Source organism: Hylobates moloch, unplaced genomic scaffold (assembly GCF_009828535.3).
Source record: "Hylobates moloch isolate HMO894 unplaced genomic scaffold, HMol_V3 SCAFFOLD_21, whole genome shotgun sequence".
NCBI lineage: Eukaryota > Metazoa > Chordata > Mammalia > Primates > Hylobatidae > Hylobates > Hylobates moloch.
Window position 1 is genome coordinate 31265585 of NW_026652296.1, and position 21486 is coordinate 31287070.

At 48.0% G+C, this 21486-nt stretch overlaps 1 protein-coding gene and 2 long non-coding RNA genes across 4 annotated transcripts in view; all 3 read right to left on the reverse strand.

The window, feature by feature from the left end:
* The window catches only part of LOC116461230 (signal-regulatory protein beta-1-like), a 133776-nt gene that overhangs the window by 41512 nt on the left and 70778 nt on the right, over positions 1-21486 (reverse strand). The window lies entirely within an intron of this gene.
* On the reverse strand, positions 2253-10973 carry LOC131382225 (uncharacterized). The gene is made up of 3 exons (XR_009211514.1): positions 7806-10973; positions 6716-7383; positions 2253-2959 (listed from the first exon to the last, which is right to left on the reverse strand). It is a non-coding gene; the product is annotated as an uncharacterized LOC131382225 (long non-coding RNA).
* On the reverse strand, positions 12537-13734 carry LOC131382227 (uncharacterized). Its single transcript, XR_009211517.1, has 2 exons — positions 13594-13734; positions 12537-12793 (listed from the first exon to the last, which is right to left on the reverse strand). It is a non-coding gene; the product is annotated as an uncharacterized LOC131382227 (long non-coding RNA).

Sequence of the window (21486 nt, forward strand, 5' to 3'; positions counted from 1 at the left end):
GCCTTCGCTTGATTCGTCCTGAACGACTTAAACGCTCCGGGAACAAAAACGCCTGCGCCGCGGAAACCCGCAGGAGCGGCACGAGAAGCGCAGCTCCGTTGGGGTCCGCGAGAAGCGGTGCACGCGGCGGCGCTGGCGGCCAGGCTGGTGCCTGCAGGCCTTCACACCGCATCACCAAGGGCAAGGAACCTCCAACTGTCCCTCAGTTTCTCTAACTGCACTGGGATGTCCTATATAAGGAGTCAGCTCAGTGCCCGCTTCTTGCTGTAATTATTTTGTCCAAGCACTGTGGGAGGCAGCGTTGAGGAGGCTGTTGTGGGGAGTTTGCCTGTCAGAGAGAAGAGGGAAATAAACAAGAAACATACAGACAAAATAATTTCAAATAGCAACAAGTGTTAATATCGTAGCAAACACCAATGCAGCGCTTGTGCCAGACTCTGCTCTATGCTGTATGTACATTAGGTCGTGTAATCCTCACTCCCTTGTACAGATAGGAAAATGCAGGTTGAATAATCTATTCAAGGGAAATAGGAAGTTGAACAATATGTGGGGAACCAGGTTGAACAATAGCCTCAAGTGCGCAGTAGGTAGGCTGGGCACTTGAGAATATTGGGCCCAGCCTGGGTTTCGACCCAGCCAGTCCAGCTCCAAGTGGAAGCTTTTGCACACTCCATTACACCACTTTTGGTTGTACTAGGAAGGACGTAAAGTGGTGGCATGCCCAAGAGAGAGTTGGGGCTAGACAGGAGCTGCTCCTAAAAGGATGTCAATGGACATCTCTGTGCAAGGGAGTGTGTAAGCTGAGGCCTGCACAATGAGAGGAACTAGCCATGCAAAGAGCTGGGCGTGTGCAGCAGAGCAAACAGCAAGGGCAAAGGCCTTGAGGTGGGAGAGTAGATGTGGGGTTTCATGAACATAAGGATGGAACTCAGTGAGCAGCAGTAAGGAGACTGGAGATGATCAGGAGCTGGGGGTAGCAGGCTTTGTAGGTCTCGGCAAGGAGCTGGACTCTTCTTCTAGGTGTGATGGGAAGTTGTGTTGTTATGGCCATGGAAGGAGTTGCGTGGATGGAGTTGGACCAGACGGTGGATGCCCTTCCTGCCTTGCCAGCCTTAGGTTCAAGGAGGAAGTTGATTGCTCGGGCCTTAAGCATGCCCCTCCTCATCTGACCTCCTGGCTTCTAGGAGATTCCTGAGGACGTACACCAAGTCTCCAACATTACCTGATGTCAGATCAGGTAAGCCCTTATCTTACAGATAGGGCTGAGACTGAGGCCCCGACTTCAGGGATGCGTCTTCACCTTTGAGTAGGAGAAGCAGGGATGGTATCTGCTTCATCTACTCATGTACCTGCAGCATCTAGCACAGGCTGACCAGCCCATCCTTGGACCCAGGCAAGCAGGGCTCTGCCCTGGCCAGCCTCCATCTGCGTACATCCCCACAGGCTAGAGAGTCTGCAGTGCCAAGGGGATATACCCATCCAAGTCTTTGCTCCTTGTCTAGAATACTACAGATTCCTAGGATTCCTGAGCTCCCTACCTAAAAGTCCCAAGCCTGCTGCCAGGCCTCTTCCTGGTCTATTGTCTGGAGGCAGAACACTAAGCCCAGGGTGTAGCCAAGGGGCACTGCAGAGGATGGGGTGTGGATGGAGATTGGACCTGCAGCCTGGGATGTCTACACACATGCAGGTGAGGTATGACCGGTACAGGATGGAGCTGGGGACGAGAAGGGAAGGTGGCAGTTTATAGGCTGGGAAATGAGCGACCAGGGGCTGGGGCTGGCTCTCCCCACCACCGCCACATTTCAGTGCAAGTATCTAAGAAATCCAAATCAATCCTGGTCTTTCAGGCTGCTGAGAAGTTATACTTATTGAGGAGGATAGAACATTTAAGAGAAGGTATTGGTTTGATTTATAATTTTTAAATATTTAGATTTAAGGGTGAGTGGACACCAGCCTCCACCAATATCAGAAATGTGTTTGGCCTAGACCCTAGGAGATATTCAATATTTATCAAATAGATGGATTAATCTCATTTAATTTAATCCTCACACAGACTTAATGGAGGGAAATCACATCGTCTGTATTTTATTGATGAGGAAACTAAGGCTTGGAGAGATTTAATGACTGGCCTATTTGTCAAGTTAGAAGTTTGTCTAGCAGAGCTGAGAGCCTCAAGCCCTAACGCGTCTGATTCCAAAATCCATTGCAATTGGTTCATGACAAGTTCACTCCCATTATGACCGCATTAAATATAACTGAGCATGTCACTCACTGATCTTTGGGGACAAAAGCACTGTTTATATTATGTGAAAAAGGCCTTCTCTTCTTCATTCTTACTGTACCCTCTCAGGCACCTTTGGGAAGTAATAAGACAGGAGCTAATGCTCCATTTAACAAATGGAAACCTGAGGACTGAGCAATAGCCCAAGGTGTCAACAAGGCTTAAACAAATAGGGATTTTTTTTTTTTTTTTCATGTAGCAAGAAAGCTGGGCAAGGGCTGGTATAATTTTTGCATTATTTTCAGCAAACAACTTCTGCCTCTTGGTCTGTTCTGGCTATTTATTGCTACAGCATAACAAACTGCCCCCAAACAACAACCATTGTATTGTCTACAGTTTTGTGAGTCAGAAATTTGGGCAGGGCTCAGCTGGGTGATCCTTCAGTGATCCATGGAGCGCCGACTAGAGTCACTCAATGATACTCAGCTGCTGACTGGGCTACGCTGGAGGATCGAGATGGTTTCATTTAGGTGCCTGGTGCTTTCGTTGGGATGGCTGGAACACTGAGCTCAGCTGGGTCCCTCTGCGTCTCCATGGAATCCCAGGGCTTCTCCAGGTGAGTGTCTCCAGCAGGGTAGTTTGACCTGGCAGCTCATGGCTCCCAGAGGCCATAGCAGAAACTGCCAGTCCTCCTAGAGGTTAGGCCTGGAGTGGGTGTGGCATCATTTCCACCATACTCTATTGGTCAAAGGAGTCACAGGTCAGCCAAGATTTAAGTACAGGGGAAATTGACTCCTCCTCTCAAAGGGAGGAGGATCAAAGAATTCACAGCCATCTTTAGCTTATCACATGGTCTAAGCTGCTTGAGATGTAGTCATCATGTCTCAAATTCCAGAAAGTGTGGAGGACGGGTGGAGGAAGGTGTTTACCTTCCCTTTTAAGACATTTTCTAGAAGTCACACACAACATTTTCCATTGCCCAGAACTTACATGGGCATACCTAGGATATGGAAGGGAAACTGGAAACTGTAATCTTTATTGCAGGAGGCATGCCATGTACTCCGATGAAAATTAGGGATTTTGTTGACTAAGGAAGAAGGGGAGCATGGGTATTGAGGACCAACTAAAATCTGTTCCATGGTTAGGTGTTGTTTTTGTTTGTTTGTTTGTTTGTTTGTTTGCTGCCAACAGCCAAACACTGTTCCTAGCAGAGATGTTTCAATACCAGTCTTCTCCTTCCTAACACATTCTCCACTCTGTCATCAAAATAATCTTTCCTTATTATTTGTTATGTTCCTATACCGTGTATCTTGTAATCATTCCTATGCCAACAGCGATTGTCCGAGTTGTTTTGTGTTGTGTGAAACAGTAATGGGGTTTGCCACACACCAGGCACTGTGCCAAGCACTAAATGAACATATCTCACTTGATCTCCACGGTATCCCACTGAGGGAGGATCACAGACGAGGAAGCAGAAACCCAGAGAGGTTAAATGACTTGCTCCAGGCCACACAGTGAGTAGGTGCAAGGCTGAGATTCAAACCCTCGACTGTCAGATTCCAGAGCTGTGCTGTGAAACCCACACTTGTGAAGCTCAGGGACTGTTTACGGATGATAGCCCCGGAGCATGGGCAAGACTTGTGCCTGGTGTGTGAAGGTTACAGGCGACGAATGTGAGCCAACAGCCTGCAGATGCTCCCTTCCCGCTGTGATCCTTCAGTAGGGAAGCCTGCATCAAGCCCCAGGGCTATGCTGGCATATTTCATGAAATTAAACTGGCACCAGGAATTCATATCATTCTATTTCCTTTATACCCTGACTGAACCCCAAGTCTGGAGGAGACTTTGCGGAACTGACTACATTGCTAAGCAGGGCACAGGCCCAGTTAAATGAGGCACCTTTCTGCTCCAGCTCCAAGCTTCTCTGTTCTGACCCCAGTCTTTCTTGCCTTTGCCTCACCCCTGTTCGAGGACATGCAGTGACTCCCTGTTCCCCTCAAGTTCAGTTTTGCCTTTCTCCAAATGCTCCTCATAAGGACTGGGGAGGATACGATTCTATCCTTTCGGTGAATTTCAGTTTCCACATCTGTCAAATGAGAGGGAATAATCCCTGCTTTGCTAAGTAATTGAAATGTTGAAGACCACACAGGACAAGGAATAGGAACGGGCTTTGCAGGCCAGAGCAGGTGAGGGGCACAGTCCCACTGGATCTGAGTAGTATTTAGAAGACTAGGCATTATCTCCTTGGAAGGCAGAAAGATCTGGGGTAGGGAGTGGGGTTGTGGGGGATCAGGGAGTGCCCTGCACCTTCTTGGGGTGCTCCTGCCCACAGTCTTGCAGAGGAAGTGGCCCAGGGTGAGCGTTTACATATAGATGCCCCGCTGGGGGGACACAGTGAGACCAGCGGTTCTGAAACCAGACAAACCTGTGTTTGAGTGTCCCAGCTTCATCTCATACTAGCTGAAGGACCTTTGGATATGTCACATCACTTCTGCCTCCAGTTTCACAGCTATAAGTTGGGGCTGAAAAAAGAACCTATCTCATTGGGATTTTATAAGGAATCAAATGAGAATGTGCGCCTTTAAAGCACCTCATTTAGCACAGAAGAACTGTTCAACCAATAGTCATGGTAAGAGTGACTGGTATTTTTTGAGCCCTGATTAAATTATATGCCATAAGAGTCTTCTTGATTAGTTTATATACTCCTCACCACAATGCTAAGATGTAGTTAACGTTATTATTTCTCACTTGTAGATGTAGAGATGGGGATGCAGTTAGGCTAAAGAAGCTGCCCAAGGTCATAGTAAGTGGTGGAAGCTGGGCTTGAACCAGAACCCAGTCTGTCTGATGCAGTCTACCTTAATCAATAGCCATGCTGTTATTATTACTGTCGACATTACTATTGTTGACCTTGAATTCTGTACCCAATATCTCCACACTTCCACAACACCTGGTGGGGGCAGGAAGAGCCACCTGACCCAAAGACTGCCAAAATATAGGCTGAGCAGCCTATGATACAGCCTGGGACAGAAGCTCCACCCAGCAGGGCTGAGCCCAGTTAACTAAACTCATCAGCAGTGATAGTGGCTGCCAGTTTGAATTGGACCACAAAGAGTTAGGATAATGCCTACAAGCTGAAAGACCCTAAAAGGTGACATAATTCAAACAAATGTGAAGGCACAGGGGTAATGAGTAAGCCAAAATTCCAAGACAGACAAGGGGGAGGAGAAGTTTGACAAAGGTCTTCTCCTGAGATGACTATGAACTCACTCAGTCGTGGAGCACTGGGTCCTGAATGATGTTCCAGTGGCTAAATTGTATTCTGTGATGTGTGGTCAAAATTTCTGCCTTCCAGTCCCTGCATGTAGCTTTACAACAACCCCCGTGGCTCAAGTTAGGAGAGAGGCTCTGCTCTTTTCAACCAAAATTAGGCTAGCTCAGCTCTCCCATTTATCTTTAGGGTAAATGCTAAGATTTGGAAGTGGTGAATGGAGAGGCAGGTAGGATCAGGACATCCGTCCATCAACCCCAGGTGACGAGGCCCAGAAGACATGGCCTAGCCCAGTTCCTGTTATATCAGAACCTTAGTCCATGTCTCACCATCTACAATCATACCCTTAGTGATCTCACTCACCATCTGGGGTGACTCTGGGCCAGGCGTCTCCCCTGCACTCTGGCCTCATGCCCAGCTACTAACTCCACAGATCCATCTGTGTTACACAGGCATGTCAAATCTCACCTGTCCAAAATGGAACTCCTGATTGTGCCTCCAAAACCCAGCCCTTCTGCAGGATTTTCGTATCAGGAAATGCCAACCCTATAATTCGAGCTGCTTAGGTCAAATACCTTGGAGTCAGCCCTGACTGTCCTGAGTCATATTCCAACATTCTTGCAGTCCACAGATTCTATTGGCTCTTCCTTCTAAACATATCCATGCCCTCCATGATCACCCTAGTCTGACCCACTATCGTCTGTCACCTGGGGTGACACAACAGCCTCCTCTTGCCTCTGGCCTGCCTTCTGCAACTTGTTCTGAACTCAGCAGCCAGAGATGTCCTGTTAAAACCTAGGCTGGAGCTTGCAGTCCTCTTGCTCAAAACCCACCTGTCACTGCCCTTCTCACTCAGAGGAAAAACAAAGGCTTCCTAAGTCACACAGTCCCACCTCCTCAGTTTCCCCTACAGACTTGCCTCCCTGACCTCACCTCCCAGCACTCTCCCCAGCCCTTCCTCTATTCCAGCCACTCAAGGTGCTCACCGCTCCTGGAAGGAGAACTCCCACCCGTGGGCCTTTGCATCTGCTGTGCCCTCTGCCTGGGGTGCCCCTCCAGCACGGCTCCCTCTCTCACTTGTGTGGGTCTGCAGAGATGCCTTCCCTGGGTACCTCATTAAAAATTACCACCCACTCCAGCAGTCCCTCCCCAGTCTCCTTCCCTGCTTTAACTTTCTCTGTAGCATTTAACATCATCTATTGACATGCAGTAGATTTTACTTACTTTTTCTTGTCGTCTCCTACACTGGGATGTTAGCTACGTCTAGGGAAGCACCTTCTTCCATCAGGTGTATCCCCCTTACCTAGAACACAACGTCTGATGCATAGTAGGTACTCAGCAAATCCTTGTCAAATGAACAAAGAAGCATACATAAGAGGACTTCTTGGAGGCACCCCTACCCAGTTCTCATGCCCCAAGCAGCCACCCTCTGGGTGTTCCAGGCCCTCGGCTAGTCCCCTCGCTTCTTTGATCCTATTCAGGGGAAATCAGCCTCAGGCCCTGTCCGAAAACAGGAGAACTAAGGAGAAGCTAGTCATGGAGGAATTAGTCCAAATAGGTGGGGATTTCTTTTTAATTAGAACTATTTTTTTTCCCTTAATACAAAAGGACTTGTGTCCCAGTTGCTGGCTCTCCTGTCAAAGCTTGTCTCAGGCTGAGAGCTGGAGCTCTGTGTTCCCACCAAGGATCTACTGTTAGAATCACTGGGGAGCGGTGTGGGCTTTACAGAAGGAAGGTTCTGGGGCAGCAGGGGCACATGGCCTCCCTGGGACAGGCACACACCTGGAAACCCCACAAATGGGAAGGACTCCATGTGGGTGACAGGTGAGGCTGGTAACAAGCGTGTAGGGTCACTGTACTGTTCTCTCCACTTCCTGTTGTTTGAGAATTTTCTTTAGAGAGAAAAAAAAAAAAGAGAGTGTTTTTCGCCTGAAGTTCTCTTTTCCCGACACATGCCCAGAGGATTTCCTGTAGCCCTCCCTCCTCACCATACCCCACCCACAACTTCTCTTTTCTCCTCCCCTCTGATTCAAGGAGAGAGCCATTCTGCTCTGCTTACTAGCTGCCTGTCTGCATCTGGGGACACTTACAAACCTTTGTTCCCCCACTCCCCAAGATTTGGGTCCAGATGGCCTGGTGAGGTGGTGCTGGGCACTGATGGTTGCTAAATGCTCCCTGGGTGATCCTGGCACTTGCTAGAGTTGAGCAACTACCTTGTTACCCCAGACCCAGCCCTGACTCTGCCACACTCAGGGATCGCCTGTTAATAGGGTCCAGCCTCCTTAGAAGACAGTTTAACAACATATTTTGTTACCTGAGTCCATCTTTGGGGTCCACCACAGCTGCCTAAGTGACTTGAGGAGGTATTTCTTCCAAACCCAGACAAAGAGCCTCATTCACCACCAGCACTCCTGGAGGATGACATCCTCCCCGTCACCTTATGCAACACGGGTTCCCTGTGACCATTTGGAGAGTGCAGAGAAGCACACAGGAGCTGGCCACAGCCCACTTCAAGCCCAGGAATTCGTGAACAGAAAGGAGCCATTGTCTCCAGTCACTTGAAGGGAACAGCTCAAAAACACATTCAAAGGGCCCTGATGATAATGAATATGCTAATATGATTTCCACTGGGCGCCTGTGCTACCTCCAAAAAACCCTTTCTGACCTTCCTCATGGATTCAAAGCTTTCATTGAAGTCGACAGGGGATTTTGGTTAAAATAACATGAAAGTTTTCATTTAAATGGACAAAGCTGGGAGTTGTGAATTAAGCGTGAGTTTCACATTGGTCCTGACACCCCTGACCTTGAAGAGGAAATGCATAGATTGTGACTGGACCTTCTGGACCTTCTAGCTATTGCCTTTGGGTGGGCAGAGCTAGCAAGCATTAAGGGTCCCTTTTGCGTGACAAGTGAGCTCTGAAGACCTAGGTTTAAATCCCAGCTCTGACACTTACTAGCTGGGTGATCTTGAGAAAGGCAAATCATTTCTTCTGATTGAGCCTCGATTTCCCCATCTGTAAAATGGTTTGGATAATATTTCCCTTGCGGCATTGCTCCCAAGAGTAAATAAGAAGTGTGTGGTGGGGAGGGGTTAGGGAAGTGGGAAACATCTTGGAGCTCTCCACCATCTCACCCAGTCAGAGACCCAGCAAGGGTGGGAACACCTCCAGGCTCCCATATCCCAGACCTTCTTTCCTTCATTCAACATATATTTATGAAGCATTTCCTGGGTGCCAGGTACTGTTTTGGGGCTGGGGATTCAGCTGCGAACAGAATAGATGAACTCTGCCCTCAGTGGAGCTGCCATTGTAGTGGGAAGGACAGACATTAAACACATGAATAGATAAATAATAAGTGGGCCGGGCATGGTGGCTCACGCCTGTAATCCCGACACTTTGGGAGGCCGACGGGGGTGGATCACCTGAGGTCAGGAGTTCGAGACCAGCCTGACCAACATGGTGAAACCCCATCTCTACTAAAAATACAAGGGTGTGGTGGCAGATGCCTGTAATCTCAGCTACTTGGGAGGCTGAGGCATGATAATCGCTTGAACCCAAGAGGCGGAGGTTGCAGTGAGCCGAGATCATACCACTGCACTCCAGCCTGGGCAACAGAGCGAGACTTCATCATCATCATCATCATCATCATAATAATAATAATAATAATAATAATAATAATATGTAAGTGGTAATAAGTTCTATGGAGAAGAAAAACAAAGTCCTTAATGAAAAGCGCAGAGCTTTAGAATTAGAGCTGAATTCAAATCTCAGCTTGCTCTTTGCTGGCTGTGTAATGCCTGGGAAAGAGATTTTATCTCCCTAACACTCTTCTGCTACATTTTTTAATGAGACCCACTGATGATTCACCCACCCATTGAACAGATATTTATAGAACTCTGGGCCGGGCACGGTGGCTCATGCCTGTAATCCCAGCACTTCAGGAGACCAATGCAGGTGGGTCACTGAGGTCAGGAGTTGGATACCAGCCTGGCCAACTTGATGAAATCACATCTCTACTAAAAATACCCCCCCAAAAAAAGAAAAAAAATAGCTGGACATAGTGGCGTGCACTTGTAATCCCAGCTATTCCAGAGGCTGTGACAGGAGAATCGCTTGAATCCAGGAGACAGAGGTTATAGTGAGCCAAGATCGTGCCACTGCACTCCAGCCTGGGCAAAAGAGCCAGACTTCATCTCAAAAAAGAAAAAAGAACTCTGTCCTGTGTCAAGCATGTGTTGAGTGCTGGGGAGGCCACAGTGAATGAAACAAAAATCCTTGCCCTTGGGAGCTTAAAATCTAAAAGAGAGAAACAGACAATTAACAAATATACGTATATCAGATGATGAAAAAAAAGCAAGGGAAGGAGGTCAAGAATGTGGAAGACATTATTTCAGGGAGTGATGGTCAGGGAAGGCCTCTCTGAGGAGCTGACATTTAAGTGGAGCTTTGAAGGACTTAGGGGAGTTAGCCATGTGGGTGTCTGAAGGAAGAACCTTCCCAGTCAGAGGAGACATCAAGGGCAAAGGCCCTGAGATAGGGCCATGCGTGGCTGTTGGGAGGATTAGGGAATTGAAGGCAATATCTAAGACGCACCCAGCACAGCCCCTGGCTCTGAGTGGGGGTTCAATCAATAGCAGTTATTATTTGTACCCGTTTTACGAAAAATGCAAGAGAAGTCATTTTCCATTACTAAAAAAGTTCTTGAAGGCTTTGTGGATTGATGACTTTTTTATTCCCTTTTCTTCTTTTATTTTTCTGAATAAGAACCAGCAAGTCCAACCCCCAAGCCCACCTGCCAGCCCGCATCTGTGCCCCTAGTCCGAATCCAGCAGGAATGTTTGACATGCAGTGGTGCTGGAGAGAGGGAGTGTGTAATTAATGATGGTTATTAAATAATAATGCCAGCATCTTGAAGTTCTTTCCTCTCCACAGCCTCACAAATTAGATGCCTTGGAAATGTTGTGCCCGTCTCCAAGATGCACCTCCATCTGGGGTGGAAGCAACATCTGCTAAACAGCTGCATCTTGTTTAAGAGCTGGTACTTAATTCAATTATGCAGAGCCTAGCAGGAAGGGGCAGGCCCAGTCATGGGCATATGCTGTTCCGCGTCTTCCCAAGTTGACCCAAACTCCTCTCCCACAGCGTCCCCACTCATACCTGTTGATTCAACCAACCTAGACATCTATACATTTCCAGAACAGGCCACGCGCACTCATGCTACCTCCTTGCTTTTTACTCAAGCTGTGTGCCCCTGCCAGGAACACTCTTCTGCTGCCTGTCCAACTCCTGTGTCCTTCGAAAGGCCCAACTCAAACATCAATATCTCCTCCAGGACACGGCATAGGGAATTGCCTCCCAAGAGCTCTCTCAGTGCTTCATGCATTCCTTAACTGGAGCATTCATAACATTACATTGCAATTTTGTGTACCCTGCTGTTTTGTAAGCCCCTTAGGATGGGAACCATGTTTATTTCGTTCTTGTTATCTCAGCATTGTACCTGACTCCCCATAGACACAATGTGTTTAGTTAATTGATGGATGGGTGTATGGATGGGTGGGTGGGTGGGTGGATGGATGGATGGGTGGGTGGGTGGATGGATGGGTGGTGGGTGGGTGGGTGGATGGATGGTGGGTGGGTGGATGGTGGATTCGTGGGTGGGTGGATGGATGGATGGATGGATGAAGAGATAGAAGAATGGAAGAGATGAGGGAAGAACAAAGCGGTAGACAAACAGATGGACCCACTGCCACCATCTAAATCCAAACAACCATCATTTCTCACTGAAACACTTGGGTCTCTCACTGGTCTTTCAGTTTCCACTCTTGCCCCCAGTAGTCTCTTCTACTCAAAGCACTTACGAATATTTTGGATATGGAGTTATATCATATCACTCCCCTGTTAAAAACCTTCCAGTGGCTTCCATATTCCTAACCCTGACCTCCAAACCCCTATAGGACACAGCCCCTGCTTATCCCTCTGATATCATCTCCTCTCTGTCCTATGCTCTGAATACTTGGGGAACTTGCCAAGCTCTCTCTCACCTCAGGACCTTTGAATCTGCTCTTCTCCTTTGCCTGGGACTCACTTCCCTGGATTTCTGTCAAGCTACTATCTTCTTAAGTCTTCTAGTCTAGCTCTAATGCCACATCCTCAAAGAGACACTTCTTTACTTTGCCAGTTAAAATAGCCACCATTGTGGTCCTTAAAGGCAAAGGGGCCTGATTCAAACACCAATGCTTTGGCTGCTGAAACCCAACAGGCTCCCCAGAGCGTCATCCTCAGCTGGGGTGGTGACGCAGACCTCCCCCAAGTGCCCACCTACAAGCCTTCCCTTCCCTGGGTGCTCACTCCTCCTCTCCATCAACTAAAGATCCTTCATGAATGGGCTTGTCTGGAACTGCTGCAATTAAACTATCAGAGCAACATTGGACCATTTGTTTACTATGGCACTTAGAGCTGGAATGGCTTGTTGTTTTGACTGTTTCTATTTTCAGCTCCATTTCCTAGGGGTAGTGGGGAGAGGGTAGGCAATGAATCCTGGTCTGTTCAAGCAAAAAGATGCATCAGTGAAGCCTAGAATTTCAGAGTCACAGAATTCTAGCATCATTGTCATGGAATATGAGAGCAGTGAAAATCTATAATTTTGGTTATAGGTTCCTAGATTCACGAGATTCTAGAATCTTACTCAATGAAATTAGAATCTTAGAGTCAGAAAAATTTAGACTCAAAGTCCTAGAGTGATGGGCTCTGAGGGGACTCTCACTTTGTCTACTCCATATCTCTTTCCCAGAAGATCTTCTCTGGGTACCTTATCCACAACGTGCGCCCCCACCGACCCACAGCCTGTCACTCTTTATTGTTTTAATTTTTCTTTATGGCACTGATCACCACCTGACATTTGATCTGTTTCTCTGTTTATTTGCTTATTGCCTGTCTCCCTCACATGTGAGATTGAGTTCAGGAACTTTGTTTTGTTCAACGTTTAGAACAGTACTCAGAACAATGCCTGGCATGAAGTAAGGGCTAAAAAAAGCAGTGCCCATTCATCCAACAAATATTTATTGCATCCCCACTTCATGCTGGTGCCTCAGAGATGATCTTCTCTCAGGACGGGAAGCAGGTCTCATTTTGCATGCCAAATGCAATTGGCAGTAGATACCCAGAGCACGGTGTTGAAAAGACTTCTTGGGGCTCATCCAAACTCCGTGGGGAAGGGCGATTGATGAGCTATGTCTGGCATGGACTCAGCCATGGGAAAAAGTGGCCATCTCTGCTCTGGCCTCCACCCCTGCACTGAAAAAAACTGAGGTCCAGAAGAAGATGCACTGGGCATGCATGGGGTGCATAGCCAGAGTTAGAACCCCATCTTCAGTCTCCCCTTAGTGTTGGTTCCTGAGCCCAGGCCTCTCGCAAGCACCTGTGTGTGCCCTTCCCTCCCCATCAGCCCTTAGGCTCTCCCTCCCCTGAGGCCTTCCTGGGATGACGGGGCTGCTGGAGTCCCTGGCCCTGAACCCCAGCCCGGGAACCCAATTCTGGAACACTGCCTGAATGCGCAAGCCAGTTATTTTTAAAAATCCAAAAAGAAAAGGAAGAAAGAGAAAGCTCACTGCTTCGGTCTCTGCACCAGCCCTGGCTGAGAGAATAGAGACTTGAAAGGAACAAAGGGTTTCCTCAAACACAGCAGATCAAGGGCTTGGCTTATGTGGTAACCGGTAACCGACCACCGCGCTTTGTAACAAATCCTTCAGAAGGCAACGGCCTCTGTTCCCTCCGCAGCCTTGGCAGGAGGAGGTGGGGGAGCAAGGGACACCCTTCCCCATCGCCCCCCAGCCCCAGTCGGGCTGCTTACAGTCATGGACTTCGAGAACCCCTGACTGTTAGGACCTCAAAGGCCTTCACAGAGCATAGAATCCAACCCTCTTTGGGTCAGCCAGGCAGGCAGAAACCCTGGACAGGCTCAAGGTCACACTTTCCTCCTCCCCAGGTTCTCTTTCAAGGAGGTGGAGACCAGGGAAGTGCACCCAAGCCTCTGTTTCCTCTTGAACCCATCACAGCTGCCTGAGATGCCCTCTTGGAACTCTCCCAACCACCAAGATTTCCTACTTTTTTTTTCCTCCTGTGGATTTCTTCTTCCAAGGTGCCTGTGGGGTATGGTTTGACCCCTGGAGACCTGGGGGTCTCCAGGTACACAGCAGGAGTACACAGAGGGGTACACAGCAGGGGTCTGCTGGTGGATTATGAGATCACAGAAGGACTACAGCCCACCCTACACTCCAGGTTGGACAATAGCAGCTGACTCGGGTGCTGTGCCAAGCCCTTTACAGTGAGGCCTCCTGTAGGCACCGTGGCGACCCTACGATGTGGATAGGCATTGTTATCCCCATTTTCCAGACAAGAAAGCCAAGGCTCCAAAAGACTGAGTAAGGGCCCCAAGGGGGTTGGCAGGGATTGGCAGAGCTGATGCTTGAACTCGGGGTTGCCTGTCTTCTAAACGACACTCTGTTAACTGGTCTGCTCTGCCCCTCCCTCTGTGCATCAAAGGCAGGCAATGCTTCACCCCACTCTCAGGCACCGAGGAAGGCAGCAGAGGGGCCGGGCTGGGAACAAGGGGCTTCCCTCCATTGGAGGCCATTGTGCTTACAAGCCACACACTCGCACCTGCACACAGGCTGCAGAGCCCATCAGGTCTCCTCATCCAGCCCTCCATGTCAGCCTCTCTCCCCTGCCTCATTCCTGACTTGCAATTTCTTTAGCTCTTTTCTACCCCATCTGTCAATCTGCATCGTCTCCATTCTGTGGGCCTCTCTCTCTTTATCATTTTCTGCCTCTAGCTCTGTCTCTTCCCCAGCCCTCCCCATTTCTCTATTCCTATGTCTTCCCTTTTTGTCTCTCTGCATCTGTGTGCTACTTTCTCCTCAGCATGCTTGTTCTGTCTCTCTCTCTCTCTGTCTCTCCCTCCCCCCCCCCCCCCCCCCACAATATTCTGTCTCTCCTTTAATCCTCAGTATCCAGGGTTTCAGTGTCTCCATGTCTCTTCCCCCAGCCCATCTCTCCCTCTCTATTCTTACACATCTCTCCCTTTCTCCCTAGCATTATCTCCCTCTCCCTCTGTCTCTGCTCTAACCTCCCTTGCTTTCCCTCCTGCCTCTCTTTCTGGGTGTGTGTGGGTGTGTATGTGACTTCTCTCTCTGTCTTCCTCTTTCTCTCTCTCTCTTTCTCCCTGCCTCTCTCCATCCCTCTGTCACTCTATCTCCCTCTCTTTGTACTTGTCTCTGTCTCTTTCTGCTTCTCTGTCTCTTTCTGTCTTCCTCTCTGTTTTCCTTTCTCTCTCTGTCCCTCTGTCTCTCTTTCTCTGTCTCTTTGTATCTCTCTGTATATCTCTTGTCTCTGTCTTTCTGTCGCTGTTGCTGTCTCTGTCTCCCCTTCATCCCTGTCCCTGCTTCTCCCCGTCTCTCTCTGCCTGTCTCTGTAGCCTTCCTCACCTTCCCCTTGCCACCCTTCCTGGAGTGGCTCCTCTGTCACACCCCCACACTGACACACAATATTCCAGCAAATCCCAGCTTAGCTGTAGGGGGGAACAAGGAGGGATTGGTCAGGGGTATTCCAAAAAGTGGATTTCAGAAGTGGGGTGGGATTGTTATGTTAAAGGAAACTGCGCCAGCCTTGTCCTTTTCTTCCTCAGAAATGACTGGTTGCTTTCCTGGGAGGCAGAAGAAAAAGTCCCTGAATAGAGATTTAAAGCAGTAAGCTCAGATTCCTTCTTTTTAATATTTATAAAGAGAGAAAGGGGATAATTTCAGGAAGATCATTTCAAGGCGAAAACCCACATATTTTCAATAGAATTATTCCAAAAGCCCCTTTCCGGCTCATTGGAGTGTATAATTTTGTAAGTTAAAGACACCAGGCCTGGTTTCCAAGTTCCCTAAAATGACGCAGCTAAGTAAGAGCCAGAAGGAAGTAAGATGAGAAGAAGAGGGGGAGGGTAGCAGAGGAGAGGAACAAGCTTGTCCCAGGGCTGAGGCCAAAGAGAGCAGCAGCCGGCATACCTGTCCCGCCTCCTCTCCTTCACCTGTCTCCTCAACAAGCCAGCCAAACTCAGGGCTATAAACGTTGTCAAATACCTGTCCCCAATCCTGAGACCTCTCTCCAAGTCCAGACTTATAAAGGCAAGTGCCGGTGCAGGTGGCCCATGGGCTCTTCAGGCAAGGTGTGTTCAGAGCTGCCCCCACCCCAGCCATCTTCCTCCCCAAACCACCTCCATCCTTGGCTTCTATTCAACCACCCCATTGCCCAAGCTGGCATCTGGGAGTCAGGCTTGGGTCCTCCCTCACCCCTGCCCCTTCTAGTTAGTTGCCAAGTCTTGTTGATTCTACCCCCTTCATACCTGTGGGATCTCCTTACATCTGCATTTTCACTGCCCAAAGTGGGCCTCCGCACTCCTGACCTAGGCCACAGAGAGGCTCCAGCAGTCTCTGGGCCGCTCACCTATATTCATGCTGATGGAGTGACCTTCGCATAGTCCAGCTCTGAGGATGGCCTTCTCTTTCTCAGAAACAGTCAGAGCCCCCTGTCCCCGTCACCTCTAAGGTGAAGGCCAATTTCCCCCACCCTGGCATCCATGATCTAGCTACAGCCTGATTTCCTTGTACCCACCATCCCATCACAAGTTCTCCACTGTGGCCAAAATGACTCTCTCTCTTCTGCATACCCTAAAGGAATAAGAATCATTTTTCGACTTCTAAGCCCTGGCTGTGGCTCCTCTCTTCTCCTGGAATGGCATCCTGCTGTCTTGGCCTGTGTTGCTCCCACCAAACCTTAAGGTCCAGCTCAAATGGTCCTCGTGGTCCTCCTGGTCACGGGTTATCTTTCCTTCTCTTTGACCCATGACATTTCACTTTAGACATGAGATAGGCTGTGTGGCCTGAGAACAGATGAGGTCCGTGGCTAAATAAGAAGTGGAGACCACTCTCTGACATTCTCCCAAACCAAACCAAGTGAGATTCTGTGGTTCTGCTGGGTGCCTAAAATTGTCACCAGGGTCCCCAGATAATACCTACTCTTATCACAGTAAATAGCAATGTCATTGCAAAAATCAATGATTGAGTACTCACTGTGAGCCAGGTGCCTTGCTAAGTGCTCTTCATGTGTTATCCCACACAGCTCACAATAACCAGTGTGGTGAGGACTATCATCGCCCCAGTGGTACCGATGAGGAAACTGAGGCTCAGAGAGGGGGAGTGGCCAGCACAGCATCACTCTGTGAGCCAGAAAGCTCAGGACTCTGGCCAGGCCAGCCCAACTCTGGAATCCTTGAGTTTAACCTTAAACTCACTGAAAATGCTGACACTTGAGTATTAGCAGGAACTGGGTGATGCAGTCCCTGACTCATCTCCCCTAAAGGAGGACCATGTGCTGTGAGGCCATGGCCACAGCCCTTCCTTGGGCCCAGCTTCCCCATCTTCTCAATGGTCCAGTTCCTGTTTGAAAAACCTTTCAGGTTCTGTAAACCCTGGAGACACAGTTTGTCTTCCTTTCCCTGGGGAAAGGCTCATCTGGGAGAGGCAGAGCTTAGAACGTCAAAGGAAGCCACAGGGGCAAAAATGTCCCTCCTGCCTCTTGTCCCAACACTGGTCTTGGTTTGACTTGGCCAAGAATGTTCCCTGGTCCACCTCTGAAAGTCTGCAGGGATGCTGCCAGCTGTTCCCACTAAACCTTGCTTCCTCTGACCCCTGCCAAGAACTGACCCTTAATTCCCCGACTGTAGCTTCATTTCTCACCAGGGCATCTACACCATCCTCTTCACTGCTCTCACTCTAGACCTTACCTGCAATGCAGCCTTGTCATTTTAAACAAAAATCACAAGGTCTCTTTAGTTCTTAAAGCCCTCCATGGGTTCTCGTCACAGAATACAGCTCGAGCTGCTCATCCCAGCCCCCAGGCCCTGTGTGCTCTGATCCCCAGGCCTCCCTGGGCTCCGGCCACACCATCCTTCCAACAGGGCCTAGAACAAACCAGGTTCTTCTTCACCTCAAGGCCTTTGCTCTTGTGCTTTCCTGGCTTTTTCCTTCCTCTCTTTCAGTTCAAAAATCATACTTCCCCCAAGGCCTTTTCTGATCCCAATTATCCCTGGTACCTTCCTCCCTGCAGACATTCACACCAGCGATGCTGTTCATTTCCCTGTAATGTGCAGTTAGATATTTGAGTGCTTCTAATGGAGGAGTGACAGCTGCAAAATTGCAGACTAGGAAGCTCCAAGCTGTCATTCACCCCATGGAAGCATCAAGAAAACAACCAGAGACTGGTTTAGAACTAATATAGGAGCTCTGGAAAACAGTCAAAGGTTTACAGCACCCAGGTGAACACCTAATCAAGAAAAAGCCACCTTCAAACAGCAGAAAAAGTTTTGTGGCATTTTTACTCCCTTTTGCCCAACACCCTCCCTGGCACAGCAGCCCATTTCCCTCCCTTGAGCCAGAGGGAGCAAGCCTACCTTAATGGCAACACTCTTAACTGGTCTGAGGCCTGCCTGGAGGACAGCTCTCTGTTTTGTCTAACTAAAATCTCAGGTAGAGGGAAGCTCCACTGTTGGTGGAAACTGCAGGGAGACTATAGACCCATAGATGACTGGGGCAAGAGATTATGAGTGGACACACACAATAGACCATCTGTGACCCTAAGGAGAAGCTGGGTGCTGGGGTAAGATTCTTTGAAAAAGTAAGACATTCAAAAGCAGCTGTACATATGGAGGAATTGAGTAAGCCACATTTAGGAGCAGGCAAGATTCATTCTCAGAAAAGACCTGAGAAGACCTGAAGCTTTCACCTTGGTGAAGGACTGTGTAACACAGAGCCAGTTTGCAAAGCCTGGGAGAGGCAGCTCTTTTTTCAAATGTCCAGTTTTCAACAACAACAACAACAAAAACACAACAAAGAAGTAGAAAACATGGCTCATTCAAAGGAATAAAATAAATTGACAGGAACTATCCCTAAGGAAGCCCAGACACTGGTCTTACTAGATAAAGACTTTGAAACAACTGTCTTAAAAATGCTCAAAGAGCTAAAGAAAACCACAGAAAAATAACTAAAGGAAATCAGAAGAATGATATATGAACCAAATTATAATATCAACAAAGAGATAGAAATTATAAAAAGGAACCAAATATAAATTATGGAGCTGAAAAATACAATAACTGAAATGAAAAATTCACTAGAAGAGTTCAACAGCACATTTGAGAGAAAACAAATAACAAAATTGCAAAAGTAAGTTCCTAATTACCAGTATTTAGTTTAAATATAAATGGATTAAACTCACCAATCAAAAGGCATAAATTGACAGGATGAATTTTTTTAAATATCCAACTATATTCTGTCTACAAAAGACTCATTTTAGATACAAATAGGTTGAATGTGAAAACATGAAAAAATATATTTCATACAAATAGTAACCAAACAAGATCTGAGATTGCTATACGAATGCCATACAAAATAGTCAAATATGTTTACAAGAGACAAAGAACATTATATACTGATAAAAGTGTCAATTCATCAAGCAGATGTAACAATTACATACATATATGCACCAAATAGCAGAGTTCTAATGTATTATTCACCCTACTCCCCAAATGTTATTCCATGAGAGCAAGAACTGGATCTGGCTTGCTTACTGCTTTGCTCTCATACCAGGCATTTATGACTAACACACATTTGCTCAATTTCCACTATCCCCACTAGGTGACCATGGCAAAAGTGGACAGATAGGGTCTGGCAAGCTTCAGGCAGGAGCTTGAACCTGACCAACTTCGGCTGTCCCAGCTGTCACCTCCAGAAATTTGAGATCCTTTCCTTGCCATCCATGGTCCAACCATGAAGATAGGAGTGAAGGTGTTTAGGAATTGTGATCAACTCTAGTCTCCCCAGCCAAGCACTTCAGGGCTTATTGCTACATATCAGGGAATCCAGGGGACCAAGGGAGGTGGGTGGGTACACCATTGGAGTTGTCCAGTCTGAATGGCCAGTGTTACCCGTGAGGACCCTGAGGCTCAGAGAGGGCAGGGAACCAGCTGAAAGTCACACAACAAGCTAGTGGCAGAGCTGCTGACTGCCCACCACCTCCTGTTTCTCTAAGTTGCCTTGGCGACTGCCTCAGGGACTGCCCATAGCATGCAATTTCTCTAAGTTATCCCTTCCCCTCCATTTCCCCTTTCATTTCTCCTTTTCTTCATGTTATTTTTTGTTCTCCATCCCTATGCCACACCAGGCCTCTCATGGCCTTTCCTAGATTTATGAGTAAGACCATCTCATTTGACCCCCACAATGACCTGTGAAAGAAGTGCCTTTTAAAGCCCCATTTTCCAGATGAGATAACTGAAGCCCTGAGATAGAAAGAGGTCAGGCAATGACGCCATGTGGGCCTAGAACCCTGCCCAGCTTCTTTACTCCAGGTTCCAAGGCCTTGTCTGCCCTCAAAAGTATCAAGAGATTTATTTAAGCAAAAGACATCATGCTCACTACAAGCTTCTTAAGAAAGCCTTCTTCCAGTCACCAAGACCCCTGGCTGTCTTTCTCCTGTGGATTTTCCCTTTCATCTCAGGATGACCATGAGATATGAATGTTACCCTCCAAGCTGTAGCATGCAGGAAGGCTGGGGCCCAGACCTCAAGCTGAAGGCATTAGGGTGGGTGTGGGGTGTGCCCAGTTCCAGACAATTTCAACTTCAACAAGCTCAGTGCATTTGCCACTTGATAAGTGCTGAGCTGAGTGGTTTGCAGGTGTTACCTCAAATTCATGCCCACCAGGCTTAATAAGGTCAAAACCCTTACTTCATTTTGCAGTGGTGGACACAGGTTCAGAAGGGGAAGTGGGTTGCACAAGAGCACTGATGGTCATTAGCTGGTCTGCTAGGCCTTGCTCTTAACCCCCTCCTTGTCTTGGATCAGGGACCACAGGGTCTGTGGGTGGTGGTGCATGCAAGCCATGAAGATGTACAGAAGGATCAGAGCTTGTGTAAATGTGTGGATTTTTCCAGGTTGCCTTGCCATCACTTGTTTTTTCTTCTAAAGAGTGAGGGGCAGGGAGAGTTAAGGTGGGAAGGCCTGGGATATTTTTGCTGAAACCACCTGTTCTAGGCCTACTTCTGAAATGCCCTGATCCACATAGGGGTGGGGGAAAACAGGGATGGTTGAGAGTCCAGCCAACGTCTAGGGGCAAAGATGAGGGGCTCAGAACTCAGCAATTCAGCCCAGCAGTCAGGGATAGCAGTCTAAAACTGTGGTCAGCCATGGGGTCTGGAGAAGACTGGGTGGGATGGATGGGGAAATGTTTCTAGAAGGAAGAAGGAGACTCTGGTTCACCCCCAGTTTGCAGGATGGAGCCATTGTGCCTTTAGGGAAAAGTGAGCAGCTGGCTGGATGTCTATACTCCTGCCTGCTTGGTCTGGAGTTTCTCTCACCCTGGTCACTTGATCCTCTTACTTTTCCTGTCAGTGAGGAAGCTGTTTACTCCCAGAAAGTCATTCATTCCCTGATAAGATCAATCTCATTGTCAAGCAGAATTTTCACTTCCTGCCCAGGAATTGGCGCAGGGCAAATGTCCAGCATTCAGAGCCCCGTAAAAAATCGGCATGAGAGAGGCCCTAGAGGCCAACACTGCCCAACAGCTCCTGATGTAAAAATGGGGAAACTGAGGTCCAGAGAGAGGAAGAGCAGGGGAAGGAGTCAGTGTCAGAACTGAGCCCAAATCCAGGCCCTGCCACCCCTACTCCACCATTCCTAGGTCAGGAGGTGTTCTGCATGCCATCAAAGCACCTCACAATTTCATGCGCTCCCTTTTGATTTTAAGATTCAAAATGCCATTCTAAGAAAACTTGCTAAGAAAACATTTCAACACAATATAATATTTTAATGTAACACTAATATACTATTATAACATTGCATTCAAATATAATGTTCTAACACAGATTAATATTCGAATTCAATATTTCAGCACAATTCTAACCAAT